This window comes from Pseudopodoces humilis, chromosome 7 (genome assembly GCF_049639895.1).
Source record: "Pseudopodoces humilis isolate 2021_Gansu_Grassland_sample_001 chromosome 7, ASM4963989v1, whole genome shotgun sequence".
Lineage (NCBI taxonomy): Eukaryota > Metazoa > Chordata > Aves > Passeriformes > Paridae > Pseudopodoces > Pseudopodoces humilis.
In genome coordinates, this window is record NC_142206.1 from 35,270,468 (window position 1) to 35,292,141 (window position 21,674).

The following is a 21,674-nucleotide window of genomic DNA, read 5'->3' on the forward strand; positions in this document are numbered from 1 at the left end:
TGGGTCTTTCAGAACCAAGAGACTCTATTTGAGGAAGTTTAATCCTGGCCTGTTTGGGTTGCCTGCAGCACTCAGGAGGCCTGTGCTTGATCAAACCTACTAGTTTTCCTTAATGCCTTAAATGCCAGAGGCCAAAACACAATTTTTAAAAAAAAAAATTGTATTGGTGGATTTCAGAAAATTTCTAAAACCCACCAATGAGACTTTGTGCTCTCTAAGACAGTGACAAATCCAAATGACAGCAAAGAAAGCAGAAGCTTTTCTGCAACTACTTATATGACACTATGCCAAGCAACCTTCAAGTTGTAATCCCAGATGAAAGCTACATTTGCATCCTACCTGTTTACATGAGCGTATTTTTCAGTGAATTCTCTGACAGTGCAAATATGTTATTTTGCTTTTAGAAGCTCAGTAAGACCCTACAAGCTTACTCACTTACTGAGTTAGACTACATCTGATTCAAAAATCTTGTTCTTCCTGTTATGAACTGACACTCTTCTTCATGCATCTTGAAAACATCTCTGAATCAAGCAAGTTTAGTCATGTGGAAGTTTAGTCATGTGGATTTATTTAATATATTGCACATTTAGAAATCTGCAGCTTTATTCTTGTTGATTTTGTTCCTACATCCTGGAACTGAGCAAGCCCATATCTTTCCAAAGAGAAATTATTTGCTTTCAGTTATGCTAAAATATGATCTATAATTACAATTCTTCATTAAAGGAGATATCTATACATATACAAGGTGGGTGGATGTGTAGGTGGGAGGCAGCATGTGTATGAACTTTGTCCTTAAGGAAAGATTCCTGAAGTAGTTGTGTTCTTGCAGTATTCCCTTGGAGATAATAACACCACAGAAAGAACATAATAGTCACCAGCTGGAGTTCAACCTACTTTAAATAGAGAATTTGAAAGAAATTTACAGACTGTTGTCCCAATAGCAAAAATACTCTGTGTCCATGCTAAGCAAACGCTAACCTGACTGCTTATTTGCCATGATATACATGCTTATTTTATCTGCTAGCTAGCTCCAGGAGAGGAAAAGGCCCTCAATGTGTGATTCAGTCATAGAACCATAGAAATTAAAACTGTGAATGAACAATGAGACAATCTAAGCTTTCTCGCTCCAAAGCTAAGATATTTCTCATTATATGTATTTGATAATGCAGCCAAAGTTTTTCACTTCTCCCAGATAAGGAAATCTTTACTGACTGCAAGTTACTTTTCTGTCTAATAAATTGTAGCTTTTAGGAGTGTTTAAACACTTGTTGGTTTGGGGGTTTTTTTTGTGATTTATTTCTTCTTTGTCATGACTATGTACCTTAAAACCAGAGCCTTAAAATTACTTCTCTCCTACATACGTGAAAACAGTTACCATGCTGCTATTACTCACAGTTTAATAAACTAGATGTTTTCAGCTTCAAAATTAGTCCCAGATTATTTTTCCCATTGATAAAAGTGAATTATATCTTCTAGGGCTGGCTTAAAAACTTGTAAGTTTTACACACATTTTTCTTTGCTGAATTTGCCACTTGTTTCCCTATGGAAAGCACTTATCCAGCTCAGTAGTGAGAGAACTTCATTATCATATAATGACAGCTGGTTTTATTACACATTTCTTTCCCTTGTGGCATATGTTTTCAATACTGCTATTTATGATACAGCTTGAATGCTCTAACAGATAGTCAAAACCACACAACAAGAGTGCAAGGTTCTGAGCCAGATGAAAATTTAAAATAAAATTTCAGTGTCAGTGCCACGATTCAAATATCCTTTTCTCAGCCTAGATGGACTCATAACTAGCATATCTTGTTATCATGCCTTTAAAAGATGTTTTTCTCTCACTCAAAATCTATCAAAACTCTTTCTTAGTGAAATATTCAAAGTTCCTATATGAATTAGTAATACAAGCCACAATAATGTTAAAGCTATTTTATTTTTTAGCTATTTTTGTTATTTCTGAGAGAGAATTTGGTTTGGAAATTTAACATTTTATTTTTAATTAGCCCTTATGAATATTGTATTATTGATATACTTGAGGTACATTGTCTGTCTGTCCTTGTACTCCTCATAACCTCCAAAACTCCCGGCCAAATTCAGACAAAGATAAGAACGAGGTCAAAGCCTTAAAGAGAAATCTCACAAGTTTCATTTAAATTGATGTCTAGATAGAGGACACAGAGCCAGATTGCTGTCCCACTAGGAATAAAACATCAGTGACAGCTCAGCAGTTACCTTTTTTGATTGACCTCTTGCTACCCAGTCAGCAAGTATTCTGCCAGCATGTCAGTGCAAAAGTAGCTCTGAGCTACTGAGAGTGTATAACGTCCTCTGCACAGCTGATATCTGCAGACTCGAAAGGCAGCTGAGCAGACTGCAAAGGGGGAAGTCTAATGGAGCTGGGCATAACCCTCAGTATAAATGGTCAAAGCTGCTGTGGTGGGACAAAGGAAGGGATATAAGGTTGTCAAATACAAATCCTCGAAAGATGACTTCATTAGCTCTGCTGTTCTCAGAATCATTTGTTTCATTGTTTCCATTAAGACAGCAGAAACCAGAACACAACCAAGGAGCCACAACAATAAAATGACTCCTCATTACAATGAATTTTGAACACCAACAGGAACAGAAAATAATCTCAGTATCTAAAAGACAATGCATTTTCCTTTTAGATTGTGAAGATTGTACACAGCCAACTAAGTGATCACATTATAGAATTTGGCAGAGGAGCCTGATGAGACATAGAGCTACATGATATTGCAGTTACAGTGATAGCATCTGAGGAGTCCATCTCAGCACCCTGCTGCACTCAGCACAATGCAAACATGCGAAAGAAACAAATGTTTTCCTCTTTCCATCTGATTTTGTTTTCACCCATCTTCTTTTTTGTCTCCATCCATATATAAGGATAATCCTGAGGGACAAAAAGGAAAACTTCATTCATAACACCTAAAAACACCCACTACTGTTAAATCAGTTCCCTATTACAGCTACTCTGGTGGCATACTTGTTCTTTTTCTAGGGTTTTTTTTTAGTGGCATAAGGATAAAATGACTGTGTGATGGAGCCCAGAGGAGTAGTCCCAGTAGTATCTGTCAACTTGCTGTCAATTTTCACTCCTTCTCATGCCACCACTGTCAAGCTGGTGAAACCGGACACTCTGTTACCGATGCAGTGAGATCAAGTTGCACTGATATTGCAGAGGTTGGTTTGTGAGTCACTAGAGAACACAGGGATGCTGGGCTTCTGAATGGTACTGTCTTGCCTAGTAAATTTATCTCAGAGCAGAACTAAAAAAATTAAAATTTGTTTGGCTAGTCGTTTTGTCAACAGGTTTGAAAGAAAGAGGAAAAGGGAATGAAGAGGGGGAAAAAAAAAAGAAAGAAAGGAAGGGAAAGAAGAGGGAGAAGGAGAGGGAGAGAGAGACAGAGGGGGGAAAGGAAAAGGAAAGGGAAAGGGAAAGGGAAAGGGAAAGGGAAAGGGAAAGGGAAAGGGAAAGGGAAAGGGAAAGGGAAAGGGAAAGGGAAAGGGAAAGGGAAAGGGAAAGGGAAAGGGAAAGGGAAAGGGAAAGGGAAAGGGAAAGGGAAAGGGAAAGGGAAAGGGAAAGGGAAAGGGAAAGGGAAAGGGAAAGGGAAAGGGAAAGGGAAAGGGAAAGGGAAAGGGAAAGGGAAAGGGAAAGGGAAAGGGAAAGGGAAAGATTGTTTCAGTCCAGAAAATAAAGATGAAAAAAAATTTAGAGACAAGACCCCTTAAAATCTCTCACTAATTCATACTAGACATTGACTTCTTTTAAACGGAGTATGACATAACACAATCACTCAGTAAAGGAAATATTTCAAGAGATCCTTTTCAGATTTTTTTATTATTCAGGATAAGTATGGGGAAAAATCATACAAAAAAACCTGAATATTTTCCCTCTCCCCTCTAAATATGAAGAGATTGCTTAGAAACAAGTGATTTTTAGAAAACAGTCTAATCTGAATTTTCATTTATGTTTTCTGAGGGTTTGAGTAGACTTTTTACTAGTAACTTAGAAATTTTCTTTTAAGATTAGAGTGCCACTTTATAAAAAGCAGGAAGTTGAGTTTTTATGAGACTAGGGATCAGAATTGCATTCAGCACCAAACATCCCTCCGGCTTGTGGTGAGGTGGTGAGAAATCCATTCTTAGGAATCTTTCACTGCGGTATGGCTTCACAAATGTCTCGTTAGCTTCTCTTTGTCCTCTCTGTTTCAAGGGTATCAATAATTCATTCAGAGCCCATAACACCAAAACAGTATTCCTAACCCAAAAGGTTACAGACATCAACTGTAGGGGACCAGCCTCTATCTAACTTCCTCCAGCTGCATTTGCAAGGTGCACTGTCAGCACCAAACAAGATCTTTTCCCCAAAACTGGGGATATAGGCAGGCCTCCTACCCTTCAGCCGTGGGATAACAGCATGGGCAGCACAGATATGGGGTGGTACACAGCCTTGTCCTTACCTGACAGAGAAGAAAATTTTTATCCATTTTGTGTCACTTCACTGTTATGTGGAAAGAGAAGAAATGGAAGACTACTGTGAGATAGCATTGAAAAATCAGTACTGTAGAATCTTATTCAAAGTACTTCCCTTAAAAATTTTCCAGGAATAAGAATGCTCCACGCTCAATAGAAAATAGCCACAGCTTGGTCATAACTGAGGAAACACAGCAGAGAACTGTTTGTGATAAAGCCAAAGATATCTTTTTTTTTCACCTTTTGTGACCCCTTCCTTTTGTGCTTTAGAGGTTCTTAATGAAAAATGTGCACTCAAAAGATATATATCTGCTTTTCACAATCTAGCATGTGCAAAGAAGAAGCTATTCATAGAGGCAAATGCCCAGCATCTTATTTGAAATACTGTTCCTGCTGTTAGCAGAGTGGCACTCAGAACAGGGAGTTTGTATTTGGACAAAACATTTTTTACAGTTACTCTGTGATATGACAAGAAGAGAGTACAAAGAAAAGCAATGAGAGGAAGGCAAGGGCAAAGCTGATGCGGTTTCATTAAAATTACTGTAATTACAAAAGTTTTCAGCAGTACCGTGTACGTGGGTGCAGAGCTCTTTATTGAATACTTGAAATACATCACCTGCTTTCCCAAGAATGATGACTCCAAGTTCAGTACTGGCAGGAGGGTATGGGGGATCTGATGCCATTTCTAGTCAGGCAGTTATATTCCCCAATCATTGTGGCTTCTCCCCCTGCTCCAGTGCATCCTGTTCCAACTCTCTAAGTGGAGTTAAACCACCTAAAGTCACTTTCAGATTGGGTCCACAGCACAGCAGTCAGATCCCAGGAACAGTTTTGTTGGCTCCTGAAGACTTTAAGTTGGGTGGGTGTTTCACTGCTCTCTGGATCCAGACACAGTTCTCATATTCAGACTTAAAGATACTGCAAAACATTTCCAGAGAACACCTCTCTGTGTTTAAGAAATATGTTTAGCCAAAGAAACATAATTGAGACAGCATGTTTGGACTTCTCTTATTTTTTTATCATATTTCAAGGAAAAGCAAGCAAAATAATTTTGCCATCATACAAAGCAATAGAGCCAGGGGAGACCATGTCATGACATTCTCACATTTTGATACTGTCCATAAACTGTACCCAGAAAGGGGCAATTCCATTTACTAAAATGTTCTTTCTGACTTAAAGAAGCCTTTCTTTGAGGGTAATGGAAAGCATTTCCCTGGTGTGTCTTTATTTGCTTTCTCTTTTCTGTAAATAAGGGACACAGCTTTCACGTCACAGCAGCTAACAGAGGAATCATCCTTATCATCAACTCACTCCATTCTGTCTTTGGTAAGTCATACAATAAGCTAGTAACATGTCAAGTGGCTGATGTGCCATGGAATATTTTTTTTAAATAGTTATAATTTGGGGAATCTTTTTCTCTGCCCAAGCCCAAAGGGTCTTGTATGCTGCATGCACTAATGTAGCTACTTATGCCATAAAATACTGCTGAAATCAATGGGACTATTTATGGAGTCATTTGCTATTCAAAGGGCTTGATTCTCTGATTATTTATTCTGTTTTTTCAGTAGTGTTACTCTGCTTACTTGAACAGAGTTACTTCTATTTTAGCTGATGCAAAAGAAACTACAGTCAAAGGTGACAGAGTCTGGCACTAAATGTCTTTGAAAATAGTTGCTTCAAAATAAAGAAAATAATATCTTTGGATAAGTGCAAATCACAATTTAACAAAAAAGCCCAATCTGGACTTTGTATGTTCAGTTGGATATTCCAAACAAAAATGAATGCTCAAAGGTAGTATTATTTTTGAAGTTCAAACACTCCCTATATGCTTGACAAATAGCATCTGTCTAGAATTAAATCTTGCCTCACAGATGTCATTAAGAGACCTTAAACAAAGATCAGATTTCATACTGCAGAAACAAGCTTACAACTTTTGTTAACAAAGTTCTTCATTTCATAATGCTTAAATGCCCAATTTGTGGGCCATTCCAGCAAATTTCAATTATTTAATTGAGTCCACAGTCTTGCTTCCCACTGTCTCCTTTCTCAAGCTCCTTAAAGATGTGGGTGGAGACCAAGCCCTGGGTGAGATGAATAATCCTGATAGCTGAAACTTTCTATTTGACAGCTATCCTCAGGGTGTGGTCCCAATACAGGTGTCCTGAATGCCTGACATGTACAAAGCTTGTCCTCTTGCAGGGTGGCATTCGAAAGCTCCCCTTTTTGACATTTCCAAGGCAGGCAGGGAGCAAGAAATTATCAACAACTGCTTGTGCATGAGCTATTGCAGGAAATAAAAAGGCTTCTAAGAAGCAGCAGACTTATTGTGCCTGCTTTGCATGGCTTCTGAGTAAATGTGTGCATACTTTCGGATTTTATGCACATGTGAAGATCAGCTGTCCCGGTTATGCATGGTGGGTGGCATGCTGTGGCAAGAAGAATGGGCTCCACAGTCCTAATTGGTAAGCTTCTGATGAGCTGACTGAGCACAGTACACATCATGTAGCACTTTTCACATTGCCAAGTTAACAGCTATCACCAGAGGTAGAATTTAAACTGCTGGAATAAACAAAGTCAAGGGGAAGTATCTTGCTGAAATGTCACCTCCCACAGAGCTTGTGGAAAGCCATTACTATTGTAAAGGTGCATATATGAGATTTTAAAATTTACATTATGTCTCAAAAGATATACTTCAAGAATGCAAAGCATATGTCAAGGGCAAACAATTATTTTTCCCAGAGATTAAATAAGATCGCCAATTTTTTATATGTTGAAAACTTCCTGGTAGGTTACAGATGTTATTTTATTTTCCAATGTGGTCTGTCTAAATCAACTAAAATACAGTTCACTTGAGGAAAAAATTTTAGTAATTTGTGGTTATAAAGTTTTAACTTACCTGCCCTACTTCATCTGAAAGACAGGGCTATAATCTCAGACAGCTACCAGGAGAGCTAACTGGCTCACAAACTGGAAGAACCTTATCTAAGTGGGAAGTGTACTGTGCTTGGAGGTAGAGTTCCTCAAGCAGTAACACTGTGCCAAAGTAGTGCCAGACCTGTGGGCCTAAACACCAAATGTCTTCCTCTTTTGTTCTGTCCCTTCTATCAGAAGGGACATAAACATAAAGACACCTGAGAAAACAGAGGAACTCTCAGCTGGAGCTGCTGGCCGAGCAGAGGCTTGAAAATGTGGACTGAAGAGCAGGGTCAGAAACCAAGCATTCTGTGCAACATCAGCCCTGTAGGTTTTCTTGGGAATGTCACATGCTGGAATCCTGATCAGACTGTGCTGCAGAAGGGAGGGCTGTGCTGCATGGAGGGATCTGCAGAGCTGGGACAGAGGTCCAGCTGAGTGCTGAGTTTCGTCTTTGTCCCCATTCCCTGTACTTCTGGGCCAGGGCACAAGGCAATGGTCCTGAAGAGCAGCGGCAGTGAGTATCTCTCAGTGCTGGCTTATCTAGGGACAGCCCCAACAACAGAACTGGAAGATCTTGAAGGCTTTGATTCCAGCTAACACTGCCTGATATATTGTTTATGGGCACTGCACAAAGACTAGGTATCTAGGGAAAAGGGCAGCATGTTGCTGTCACCAAAGGAGACAACAGACTGGAGACTACACATGTCACAGAGGCTGAAACAAAAAACACATTTCCAAATTGACACCTGTAAGTATTGGTGAGGTGCCCTGCCCTCTCCAGAATTTCTGGCTCTTGCCCTGGCAGATCCCACAGCAAGGTGCCATGGTCCATAAAAATTGTCAGTTTGAACGGTGGAGCAAATAGAAAGGGTTGCAATAGGTGGAGAACGGGATGGTTTCATAAGCAGGGGTTGCTGGTCAGAGAGCTCCCAGTCCTGCTCGCGATGCGGAGCAGACCAGCAGGCGCCGTGGCCGGGTTCTGGGGAAGGAGGCAGCGGCTGCCCTGTGTGAGAGGAGCAAACTGAGCTGTCACACAACCTGGTTTGCGGGCAACCAGGATCATTTTTTGTTTGCCAGTGGCTATACGCGTCACCCAGCCTGGGGCACCGTCACACACAGTCGCTGGTGATAAGATAAATAGCTGGAATATGAGAATTGAAGCAATTCAAAGAAGACCAAGAGGACAATAGGGAAGTGTTACCTTGGAATAAAGCACTATTCTATTTGAAATCCTTGGCGTATACAGTAAAACCGCACCTTTTTTTTTTAATTCTTCTCTCCCCAGCCCTTCTCTGTTCTCCTCGCTGAGGTCACCCTGATGTAAGCGATGTACGAAACACGTGCATGTGAAAGCGCTATTTCTAAGACTGAAATCCCATAGTGGTGTCTATTTCCCTGCCCCTGGCATTATTCCCCTCCTTGCGCTGGGGCAGTAGAAGTGCTACTAACAAATTAGAGAATCTATCAAGCTTCAAAAGGGACAAAGCCTGGTCGGGAGGTGTTAAATCAGCCCTGCTCCCAGAGGGGAAGGAGGTCTCCGACAAATCGGGCAGGGAGCAAGAACACTAAAGTCCGCAGGAGCCGGGAGACAGCAGGGGTACACGGGCCACACCCTCGAGACCCAAAAGGGCTCCTGCCCTCCTGACTGCTTTGGTTTTTGATTGTTCTTCATCCTCGATTTGAAGAAAAGGGGAAAAAAGTATTCTTTTATGAAGGGGCAGACAAGTAAATTATTATTTTGCTTCTTGCTTGACTTGAGGGCTAGAGATTAATCTATTTAGCCCTTTCTCTGGTTTGAATTAATGTCAGGAGGAAGAAACGCACCCGGGAAAATTAGACAGGAGAAGGATCACCTTTAGCTAAGACCGTACTTTTCGTGCATTAGTTTATTTGTGCTTATTTTTCCCACGACGGTTCTCCGATTGTAAGGAAATATACCAAGCGCGAAATAAACGTTTCGACAAAGTAAATAACTGTTATTACTTCTACACGTCCATAAATATGGTCTAAAACCAATAATTGATCACAGTACTTTTCATTTCTCTGCTTCCACTCACTGAAGGACACCGTGCAAGGAAAACCGCGGAGGGCACGGAGCGAAGGAGTTGGGGAGAGAGGGGGAGAGTGCGGCCCGGCTCGGAGGCGGTGGTCCTGCCGGGAACAGGTGACACGAGACTTCTTCCCCGCAAGAGAGCTCGGAAGGGCCGTCTGAGGAGTGTGGCAACGAAGAAGCTGGTTAAAAAATAAATAAATAAATAAATAAAGGGCCGAGGAGATGCTGGAGATGGATGGAGAGGACAGAGCTTACACCTGGGGTCGAGAGGTCTGTCCCCCAAAGCCCGGGGGTCAGGCGCCGCTTGGCGTGGCGGGCGCTGGGTGCCGCAGGACGGGGACGTGAGGGCTGGGCCGGGGCTGCAGCAGAGGAGCCGGGGCTCCGTCCTGGCCTGGGCCGGCGCTGCCTCCGCTCCCGACACGTGGAGGGGCATTGCTTCGGAGGCTGCTCGCCGAGGCCACTGCCGGGGCAGGCAGGATTCCCGATTGCTCCGCAGCCCCGCTCCGGCCGGCCTGCTGGGGCGGCGGAGCCTGGGAAAGGGGCCGGCAGGGTTTGCTCACTGCCGTCGGATGCAGGACATCCAAGGCGAGACACATGGGAATGCTCCCAGGTATCCCTTAGAGACCTCCTGTGGCGTCCTCGGAGTGTTTTAGCCTCCTCCAAAGGAGTCGAGGGCAAGGATCCGCTTCGTGATAGCCCTGCTAACACCAAGCACACTGGTGGGCTCCTGAAAGCCCCCGGAAAGGGAAGCTGACATGAGGGCTCCGAGGGGTTCCCGGAGGACACCTTGTCCTCTCGTTCTCCTTCCCACCGCCGCTGCAGTGCGGGGCTGCCGAAGTGGGTTATCACCTGGGAAATTAGGGAGTGAAACACAACTGCCTCTGAGGGAATCGGGAAAGCACAAGGAAAAAAAAAAAAAAAAAAAAAAAAGAGAGAAGAAAAAAAAGGAGGGAAATTATAGGTCTCAAATTTTCCTTAATTTATCTGCCTAGGCTTCCAAGCAGGAGGGAAAACTAGCCCTTATCTTTTTTTGCTAAAGAAATTTCTGTGCATTCCCGATCGGAACCACATCTCTCCGCTGCCAAGCAGCTCTCTTCCCACTATGTTCACATTAGGTATGATGTTCATAATAATAACAACAACTCCGAGAATTATGAGACAAGAGCACGTTTGACAGTGTTTGAGAAATTCAAATACAGCTGCATCGGCTTTGTCTCTGGTTCAGTCACATTTATTTCCCTAAGCTAGGCAGACAGCTTGAGTGAAGCATGACAATGAGGTTTGTAAATAGCAAATGGAAGGGTTTGCTGGGTTGTTGGGTTTATGTTGTTTTTTTTTTTTTTCTTCTTCCCCTCCCTGTTTGATTTTACTCTCAATCCAAATAACCTTCCTCAGTGAATGTTTCAGACAAGAGAATGCGAGCGGGAGGGGACGAGGGGGGCTTATAATTGCAGGTTCCCTTTGGAGCTGGAATTAAAACGCTGACGGCGTGTGTTGCACAGGAAAGGTGCAGAGGCAGACTCCGCTCTGACTGCAGGACGGCTGTGTTGTCACTGCCATGGCGTTTATTTACAGCCAAGCACTTGAGAGCAAACGACGCTTCAAAAGCGCCAGAGTTGGGGGCCCTACTCTCTATGCCGAGATGCCAGGAGCACCCCAGGCGGGAGAGGGACCCAGGCCCAGAGACCGGCTCCCTCCTTGGCCGCTGGGACCCCGCAGCCGCCCAAGGAGCGCCCCGGGACCGGTGCTGCCTCTGGGCAAATTCACATTCGCACCCTTCCTGCGCGACCCGAAGTGGGGCTGAGGGTAGGGGGGAGATCGGCTGGAAATGGCTCTTAGAGGGAATAGGTGAACATTAGGACAGCTAATTTCGATCGGTTACTCATGCCAGGTTCAAGTGCCCTGTGCTTGGCACTGCTCACAGACCTGTACCTCAACGAAAGCGCTCAGGATGGAATGAAATTAATCATTTCTTTTCCTTGCACCAGAATTCTCTCCCTTATGCAAGTCAGGTCGTCACTTCTACAGACCTCTTCTGCTTTCTCTGGGTGAGAAATGTATTCCTGTCTTTTATCAAGCACTTACTCTCACCATCCCCGTAGCGCAATCTCAGGAGAAAAAAAAAACAAAAAACAAAAAAAAACAAAAACAAAAAAAACCCCACACCAACAAAACAAGCCAACAACCACCCAATTTACTTCAACTATTTAGACCAGTTAAAATAAATTTGCAAAAATGTCTGCAGCTCTTCAAAACTTTCCCTGCTTCCTTATCAAAGCCATCTTCCCAGTGGAAGAATTGGGACAGCTTGTTTATTTGTTTTGGGTTGTCTCAAAACTCTCTCAGTCTGTCACTTGTTATTGCCTAGTGTGCCCGTCTCCTCACGGCCGGCCTCCCCGGGAGATGCTGTGGTGCTGGCAGCTGGATCCGAGCTCAGAACTTCACCTGATGTACAAATAATCCCCAAAGTTTCCCGCAGAGACTATTGTGCTTTGCTAAGTTTTACTGGACATACCAGTAACTATTTTTCTTGAGCTCTTTTTATCCACAGCGGCTTCAGCGCAAGCCTTTTCTTGTGGCTGCCATTGCAGTCCCTATTCATGAAGAAGGGCAGGAGACGGAGGTCGGAATCCTTCTTTTTCTGGAAGGGCAGGAGGGAGGAACGAGCAGAAAGCTTTGTCGCTTCGGGAAGCTTGTCGCGAAGCGGGAGAAGCCTGTCCCTGCTCCCCGTACGGCAAGGAACGAGACTGCAATAATAGAATACAAACATGTGTTTTGTTTTCCATTAAGTCGATAGACCAGACAAGGTCTGCCCCGGGGAAAAGATGACTTGAGCTGTTAATGAGAGCTGACACTAGGATTTAAATAGTGAAGGCTTCTTTCGCCAGCGGTGTCTCCGCAATATTGGGGTTTTTTTTTTCTCTCCCCTCTTCTTCTTCACAGGTCTGGGAGGTGTCCCAGCAGCGCGCACAGGGACGATGCCTACCAGCGGGGACATCTCTCTGGGTGAGGGTGACAGGAACTTCCACTCCTGCGCGTCTGCTTTTTTTTTAATGGAGGTCCTTTGGAGGCCAAAGGAGGAAGACGAAATTGCTTATAATTCTTTTCTCGGTGTCCCGTGTACGTAACTGTAAAACTGACCCATTTTGAACTGGTACCAACACTGCACCGAGAACTTGAGGGCGTTTGAGGGGGAGCAAAGCGGTGGCTGACGCCTGACGGCTCGGCTGGTGCGGACGGGCCGGGGGTGCGGGGGCAGGGCCACTGTCCCCGGCTCTGGCTGTCCCCGGTTCTGGCTGTCCCCGGTTCTGGCTGTCCCCGGTTCTGGCTGTCCCCTGGATCTGCCTGTCCCCCAGCTCTGGCCGTCCCCAGCGCCGGGTTCTGGCGGCCCGTGGCCACTAGATGTCGCCGGCGCCGTTCGGATCTCGCTCCCTCCCCGCCGCAGCCTCCGAGCGCGGCCGCCGCCGCTCCGGCCAGTGGGCACCGCTCCGCTCCGCTCCGCTCCGCACGGGCCTGCCCGGCCGCACCGCACACGGCCCTCGCCTTCCCCGAGGGGAACGGGTCCCGGGGGAAAACCTCGGAGTGCCAGGGACGGCAAGGCTTTCTGCGGCCCTGGCCCCGGCTGCCTCAGTTGGCGATACGGTGGTCTGCTGGGTGAGGGGCTTTACGGTGTGGGTTCCAAGGATAAAAGGGTCACTGCGGAAGACACGCAGGAGGTTCGAGCCGGAACCTCGGTAGCGCGTTCCCGTGCAGATGTACGGAGTTTGTGCTTCGGCCGGCTTGCAGGGGCCAGAGGGCTGCGGGAGCTCGGCTCCCCCGGGGATACGGTCCCATCGGTAAAGGCCACTGCGAGCACCTGGGTCCCCGCTCTGGTGGAGATCCGGTGCCGCCAGAGGCACATGCGAAGCACGAAGTCTGCGGCTGGCCCTGGGAAAAGCTCCCAAGCCGAGCATTTCTGTTGTGTGCAGTGCCCGCATTAGCAGCCCGAACACGTAGGGAAAGGCTGACATCTGCGATTTGGTACGAGGCACCCGAGAAATGACAGACCTCCCGGTTCAGAGGGGCGCCCCCGCCTCGGCTCCCGGCGGGGGAGGGACCCACCGAGCCCCGGTGGCGCCTGCGGGAGCAGCTTGCCCCAGGGAAGGAAACCTCCTCTCCTGAGCTTTCCTCAAGTCTGAAAACAGCTATACGACACAGTCTCTAGATTTGGAACGTTCACGGTCAATGCCCAGAAGTGAAAAGATAGAAGGGAACCTTCGGTGTTAACTTTGAGCCTGATTCCAGTGGAAGTACAAATAACAATAGTTTCTAGGCTTTTATCCCCGGTTTACAAAATAACACGTAAAATCGAGGTTGCACCGTGGGTCATTTTCCTCAGCCTTTGTGCCAACGCACCTCTGCCTTTTGACTCTTCGCTGTATAGTTTATACACCACCCCCCTACCGCCCTCCCGAATTTTTCAAAGCCCATTCACATCACTGGTCTGAAGTAGAAAGAAACCAGAGCTACTTTATTTTATAAGTGCTGGCGAAACCCGCCTGGGCAGGAGGGACCCTTGGGAGCCGGCACTGAAGGCGCGGTCGGACCGAGCTCTCCTCAAGGCAGGAGGGACCCGCTCCCATCCTGTGGGGTCCAGCCCGCTGTGAGCACGCACACACACACCAGGAGCAGAAATCTGGAGACTTGTGGGGAAGGGAAGTAAATAAAAAAATTAAGAGAAAAAAAAAAAAATTCGTTCGGGGTTAAACCCGAAAATAATAATTTTTTAAAGCCGCCTGGCAGAAGAGTCCTGGAAGTTTCTTCTAGCTCTCTTCGTATTTTCTGTAGCCTGTAGTTTGTACTGGGCTGTTGGAGTCGCGTCACGGGCATATGCCATTCCCATGGATTTGTGTTTGTATGGTCAAAATAGTAAAGGGCACTCTTCTTACTTCGATAGATTTCCGAGCCCTTGCTGGGCTACGGCTAAATGGCACCTTTAAGTACCAAGACATGGGGAAAAGGATGTATTGTAAGAGAGGATAGGAGTATACTTGGCATAGCTGACATTTATTGAACTATCCAAAGTTAAATAAGTTAGTTACAGATAAAGAAATGTTAGGTGTTCCATAACACAATTGTTGCACTGAAATTGAACTGCCTTCAATTAAGTTGTTTTGTTTTCAGGGCTGTTCTGCAAGCATCCTCCACACGGTTGGTGGAAAGGAGGGATCTCATGGGTTGTTCTGCATTTTCAGAGACGATCAAGTCAATCCTGAGAGGAGGAAAAAAAAAAAAGTAGCTTTAGAAGGAAAAAATCTGCTGCTTCGGAGAGTTCAATGAATTATTTTAAATGCCGTATCTCAGAGAAAAGGCCTCCTATAACAGATTCCTAGATCGTGTCAAATTATAACGAATCGAATCACAAGAAGCAATTACAAAGCAAATATTGTGATCGGTGTTGTGGGTAGAATCGGAGCCGGTTTTATAGAGGAATATTAACTCGGATTTATTATTTTTTTAATCAACATTGATTAGAATGGTGTTAAGCCTAGAGACCTCTTCCTGTAGATGGCGTCCTTTGGGTACTGAGTAATCAATAATAGTACAGTCATACTCAGGAGACTTTATTAAGCTTTGGATAATAAAATAATTAATATATTTTTAGTTATATTTTTATTGAAAGTGAAAACCCCTGGATTTATAGTAAGCAAAAGTGTGTTTCTCCTTCACGTGGATGCAAATAAAAACTGTTTGAATAAATAAGTTGTTTCTGAACATTTTGTTGTCAAAGTGTTAAATGTCCCCGTCATTTTTATTCAAACACTAACATGATTACAGCCAATTATATATTCACCACTGTTCTTTATTTTAGAGTAATTGTACTTGTCACTAATAAAACAGAGACATAATGGATCGCTACTGTTCTGAATTTTAAAGCAATTTTCTGTAATTTGATTGAATTATACATCATTTCCACTACTTTTTTATTTCTATATTTTGAAATCCTATTTTCTTGAAAATTGCAGTTCTATTCCTGTTTTGTTGATCCTGAAGTAACGAAACCTTCTGTAACATTTATAAATAGAGCCTCGTCCCTTTTGAAATGTGGAAAATCATGATTTCAGTCCCCACATACTGAAAGCTTTAGATTAAAAATCTGAAAGTCCGGAGAAGTGCCTAAGCCAGACCGTTGCCTCAACACGCTGTCCTTGGAAATGAGAAGCAGAACAAGCAATAAGGAAAAAAATCTTCAGTGTGCATAGGAAGGATTGATTACTTTATTGCAATGATTTGAGGAGTTTCTTGGGGCTCAAACAGAGAAACACATCAAGACAAGCAGTTCAGGTGCTAGTATTTAGCACGGAAGAATAAAGACACGGGGAAAACACACGCAAATTACATTCTTCCAAGAATTTAGAGCCACTATACACTGTCCGTATGTTCTTTTAGGTAGGAGATTAGAGGTGAGAAGCCCAGGAGTGACTTGGCTGTCTTTAGGAAGAGACAACAGAGATGCAGAATGGTGCAGAAGTATATGGAGAGACCGTAAAAGCATACAAAATACTGCGGTGAGTTATTCTACTGCTCCTCGGGTTGTTTCTCTGAGAATGAGCTCTCAGAGGGCTGGAGTTTTGTTGTTGTTTTCCAAAGCGGAAAGCATGCCTTTAATTTAGCAATTGTATCAACCATCAACGCGTAGAGGTATGATCTGCGTTGTCGACAAACACAAATCAAAAAATGATACAAAGACTTTCACAAGTTAATTTCATATGACAAAACACGTGCCCACCACAACAGATAAAGCTGAACTATCGTTTGCAAACTGTGCGATTGCGTAAAAAGATATTTTTTAAGAACAGTCAAACACGAATGTTTTCTCCATTATTGTGTAAGGAAAAACTAACGGAAGGCGCAGGAATGCGCGGGTGGCTCACTGTGAGATGCTTTCAGTGAAGCTTTAGCGGGACACGATACCGACCTTCAGTGAGAACCACGCTTGTTGCTTTTGCGGATTCCCTCTGTACTATAGCCACAGAAATTAACCTGTAGTCGCCATGGGAGGCAGAATAGTAATAATAACAATAATAAAATAACTACTAGTATCGTTTAATTAATTCCAACGTGTACAACGACTTGAGAGACTTTCCTTTGCCCTTACATTCGTGTTTTGAAATAAATGTGAAAATAAATGTAATGTCATCCTCTACAACATTCTGCTAGAAGACAAATGGAAATTACTTATTTGTTGGAGTTTCCGTAGCTACGGCATGATTTCATTACTTGGTGGCCTTTATAGCTCGATTACAATAAACACTGCTTTCTAAAAACTCCTAGGAAACATAAGCTCAGTGTGTGAGAGCGTCTATGCGAGTGCCCCATCTGAAAGACGGAGAGGAGAAAACACACAAAAGGGGATGCATCCCGGGAAAAATCTTTCTACGTTTTTCCTCTCCGCATTGTCAATGCCGGGAGAGTCTGTCTGCAGCCACTTCATTTTCTTGGTCAAATTATTATCGAGGCAAAACTACAAGCCCCAGGCTTTAGCGAGGCATGGTCCGTGCTCGGTGGGAGGGACACAAATGGGATTTAACTTGTTGCCAGTCATTTTTGTGTGTTTGTTTGTTTGTGCTGGTGCTTTAAAAGCGAAACAAATTCCAGAAACAAAGCGGGGGGGAGGGGGGAGGCCGGGGAGAGAGGGAGGAGGAAAACAAGCACTATATAAAAGGCATATCATATTAAAATAATACATGGACACACCCACTGATATCAAGGGTACGGTATCAGCCCTTCCCCAAGAAACTTATTTCTAAGTGGTAGCGGTTATAATCATCCAACAAGCCCCTTGCCATCACTCCCCCCTCCCTCCGCTAAAGAAAGGAAGAATGAAAGAAAGAAAACATGGAGACCACCCTGCCCGATATAAAAAGTGTTCAGAACAAGCTACACAAAGAGGCAGATCCTGCTAGCCCTACTCGTGCCAGGACACCAAGGAGCGAGCAGGGTCCGCTTTCCGAGCAGCCTCACCGGCGCTAGCGCCAGCCCCATCATCCCGACACCCGCCAAGCGCGGGTCCGGCCGCGAGCGAGAAGCGGCACCTCGCTCCGGCACCTCCTCACGCCTGAGCCCCGGCAAGGGGAAAGCCATCATCCTTACTCCGAGGCTGCCGAACGACTAGAGGGGTGTACAGTCGATTGAGCCTTTCTTTCTACACCGGGGATTTTGCTGTGGTTACAAGGGGACCCCGGGGCGGGGGAAGATAGGAGGACGGGGGGAGGCTAATGCGCTTCTGTGGGCCCTAAAATTCGGATCCGCAGCTGACCCGGCCGAGTCCGAGACCCCGGTGAGCCGAGGGGTGCGGTGGAGGCGCGGTGAGGGGCCAGGGCCGCTGCGGGACGGAGCGGCGGCGAGCGGGCAGCGGCGGGCGCGGCACGGCCAGGTAGGACGGGCGGATGGGCACCCCCGGGCACCGGCGCCCCCCCGCGCCCGGATGCCTTTGGCGGAGCGACCGAGTGGGAACAGCGCTGGAAGAAAGAGAGAGACCGATCTGTCCTTCTGCTGGGGAGGGGGTGGAAATCGGGGAGAGGGGGGCGGGTGGAGGGGGGGGGGGGGAAAGGGCGTCTTTTCTCTCGAGTCGCCGAAAAACTGCAAAACCAGATCCATGTGTCACTTGCCAAACATTACGTTTATAGGAGGCTAAAGAGCTTTAGAACAACACCGTGAAAATATTCCAGCAACAGTTTCTTAGGAGTCAAAGAGCAGCTAGAGGTCTTCTTCAAGCACTACTTGGGGTTTGTTTTGTTGGGTTTTTTTCTCTCCAGGTCTTTCTTTTTCCCCCTACTATTTTATTTCACGTCTTTGCTTCAACATCACAACGCCGACAAAAGCACTGGCCTAGAATGTTTTAACAGTAAACCCAAGAGAATATAAAATTATGTATTGAAACCTCGAGAACAGAACAAGGCTATTAACTTGTTAATTTCTCCTTCGCATTTTATTATCGTCGTCTGCATAACTCTGTGGATAATTGTTAAAGGATATTTAAAAATTTTGTTCGGTTTCTGAATTAAGGACAGCTTTCATAACGCAGGTATAGCAATAGCCTATGCAGGTGCAACCTCTCTTTTCTGCACACTGGCATATAAAATAATAGCGATATGTAGGATCTAAAAACCCGCAGGTCTTCAAGTTGGCAGTGAGTATAAAAATATTCTGATCTGAAAAATTCTGGCACTGGCAACTGAACACAATAAATCTAGTGGATGCTCTACACTCCCTAGACAGGCTTTCTGTGGATGGCATTCTACAGCTACAGGAATAAATAAATAAAATCTTCAGCTTTTAATTAAGGCGATTTAATTCAGACCTCTCCACTCGGCGTAGTCGCCGTGGGAAATGTATACTCCAATGTTTACTCGGATCTCTTTCTGTCACTATTCTGTCTTGTTTTACGCTTACGACATCAGCAAAGCTTTCTGGCCCCTACAGCCATTGTTTCCCATTTCGACGTTCTCCGTTCAACCTCTGCCCGCCCAAGAAACTCCCAAAAGTTCAACAGGAGGGGAACCCGGTGCACTTAGTTTATTAATGTCATTGTTTTAACGCTACCTCTCCCCTAGTTGCGCAGGCTCCTCTAAGGTATACAGTGCCCCGCTGGCGGTTCCTTATGGTACAGTGCAGCTTCTCAAAAGATCATCGGATGGAGAAATTTAGCGCTTTTTGAAACATTTAAGTAACTGAGCAATTAGTTCTGAATGGGGTGGGGGGAGGGAACACTAGAGAGCTTAAATAAGGGGGGGGGGGGGGGGGAAGGGGGGAGACACAACACAGCTAGCCCGAAAACAACAGGGATGTGTATGCATGGGAGTGAAACTTAAAAGGTTTGTATTTAAAGTGTGCTTGCAAGGTCTTCGGCACAATATGTGCTCTTTCCCTAAAGGTTCACCGAGTGCCAATAACCATTAGTCATCCTGTAAGGACCTTTCATTACAGATTTATCTTTAGGAGGAGCTCCCCGAAAGGAACATAGCTGCGGATTTCAAACCCGGTCCAGTTCCAGTTACACAGTGCGTACCTGCTGCAATAGAAGGGAGAGATACTTACCAGAGTTTCGGGAGTGCGCGGATAGCACCAAGGTCTCTGCAGTGTTCCTTTCCTCGGCGGAATACTGTCTTGCATCCGAGGCAGTTCCCAGTCTATATTTGATATTAACAGCCTCAAACACGAGGCTCTCCCATAGACATTTTTTTCCAGGGTTTTCAAGCAAATTTCTCGGTGCCACAATGTTATGATGGAAGGATGCTGAAATGACAGGCCTCGTAGACGCTTGTCTTAATCATCGGCTTCTTAATTTAGTTTTAGTGCTGTGGTTTTGTGTGTGTGTGCGTGTGTGTCTGCGCTTGTGTGCGCGCAAGAGAAGCCTCTGACAACCTGCAGCTTCCTAATGACTGACGAGGCAGGGCTGCTGCAGCAAAGTAACACTTCCCTGGTGTGAAGACCTCTTACTGGGAAGTTTAGTTCACTACTGTTCTCGCAATCCTAATCGTATAACTTGTAACTAAAACCCATGGAAGAAGGATATAGCATGCTAAATAGACTAACTTCTAATCACTAGAAGCTGTTGAGGATTAACTGGAAGCTGGCTAGAGGCGGACACCTAAACTTAAATCTACAAATGCGGAGAGAAGTCTGGACCATTGAATGCCTCTTCCTCTCCCTCTTTGCCTCCATTCATCCATCCATCCACCTTCAGTCCCATTCACCCCTCTTCAAAATGTTTGACTACCTCTTTCTCTTTGTTAGCGCACTGCTCAGTCCCCATTCGCCATGCCTTAGCAGCAGGGTATCAGTATCTGCTGAGCAGTCCTTACCTTAATTGCCCAGGTAACCTGGAATAAATAAGGCAAGCTTATAGTCAAGGGGGAATAGAATTATATAAGCGTACATGGAGGCATTTACTGTCCCGAATGTGATATTACTGATCGTTAAACCAAAGTGTCCGGACTCGTTTCGTGGACGCATGATGCCATCGAAGCGTGGTTATTAAATACCCTTTCTTCAGGGCTGAAAAAAAAAACCTCATTCATTTCTTAAGCTGTCAGTACATTTTAGCAGCTTAACCGCCTTGAAAGAGCCCGAGAGTACAGAGCCACTATACCCGTGTGAAGGGGGACTGAAGGCTGAAGCTGGGGCGGGGGATGGTGCAAGGGAAGTACGCTATATGCATTAAGTGTACACTGGAGAGGGTCTTTTCTCCTTTGGCCTTTAATTTAAAAACAAAATAAAAATTAAAAAAAAAAGAAAAAAAAGGCGGGGGGAGGGCGGGGGAAGAAAAGTATGTGGTTGAAACACTATCCCTACGAGTTATACCCAAGAGCTGCACGGAGATCGCTGTTGAATGGCACTTCAGCCAGGACGTTTCAGCTCAGCTATTCAGCCCCATCCTGACCCCGGAGCTGGATATTCTCAGTCCATCCCTGCCGCTCGGTTCGGTGGATCCGCAGCGTCGATGAGCGTGCAGGTGAGGCATCATTCACACTCTGCAGAGAGCCGGCTCCCCTCTGCACACCCACCCGTATTTCACACGGCTGGGGGCTGTGTGCCTCTGTTCCACGCATAAACTTCTGTTCCAAACACTCCACAAAATCTTCCCTGTTAGAAAATGCTGCCATGAGGAACTTCCTTAAGGGAATTCGGGTTTAGCCAAAGTTGAGCGGTCAAAAACCTGTACTGCCCCGACGCACAAAGGTACCACCGAAGTGGAGTCGTGTTCGGGGCACAGCTCAGGAAGGAACCGGCATTAGAGCAAGACCCCCGCATTTCCAAAGCAAATATCTCTAGTTTTATAAACAGTGCATTTTCTGCCGAAGGAGAGGGGGGAAAAAAACCCAAAAGAATAATAAAAAAAAATTTAAAAAATATTCGAAAGTTAAAGTCCAGCAGAAATTATAATTGACGTGGCTTCTCTTACATATCCTTTTCTCTCCTGTAAACAATGAATTAATCTTCATGTACTTAGAAAGATATGTACTACATATTGGACAAAACATTTCCTTTTTTGGTAGAATTGTATATCCATGGCATTAAAAGAAAAATATAAATCCTAAGTTTGTGCACAGAGTTTTATTCCGCACCCATGATAAATGACCGAATGTTAAATCTACATCATCAAATGTTTTTAAAGTGTGCTTCTTGCGATGTTAGCCGTTTGCCCAGAAATGCAAAAAAGATA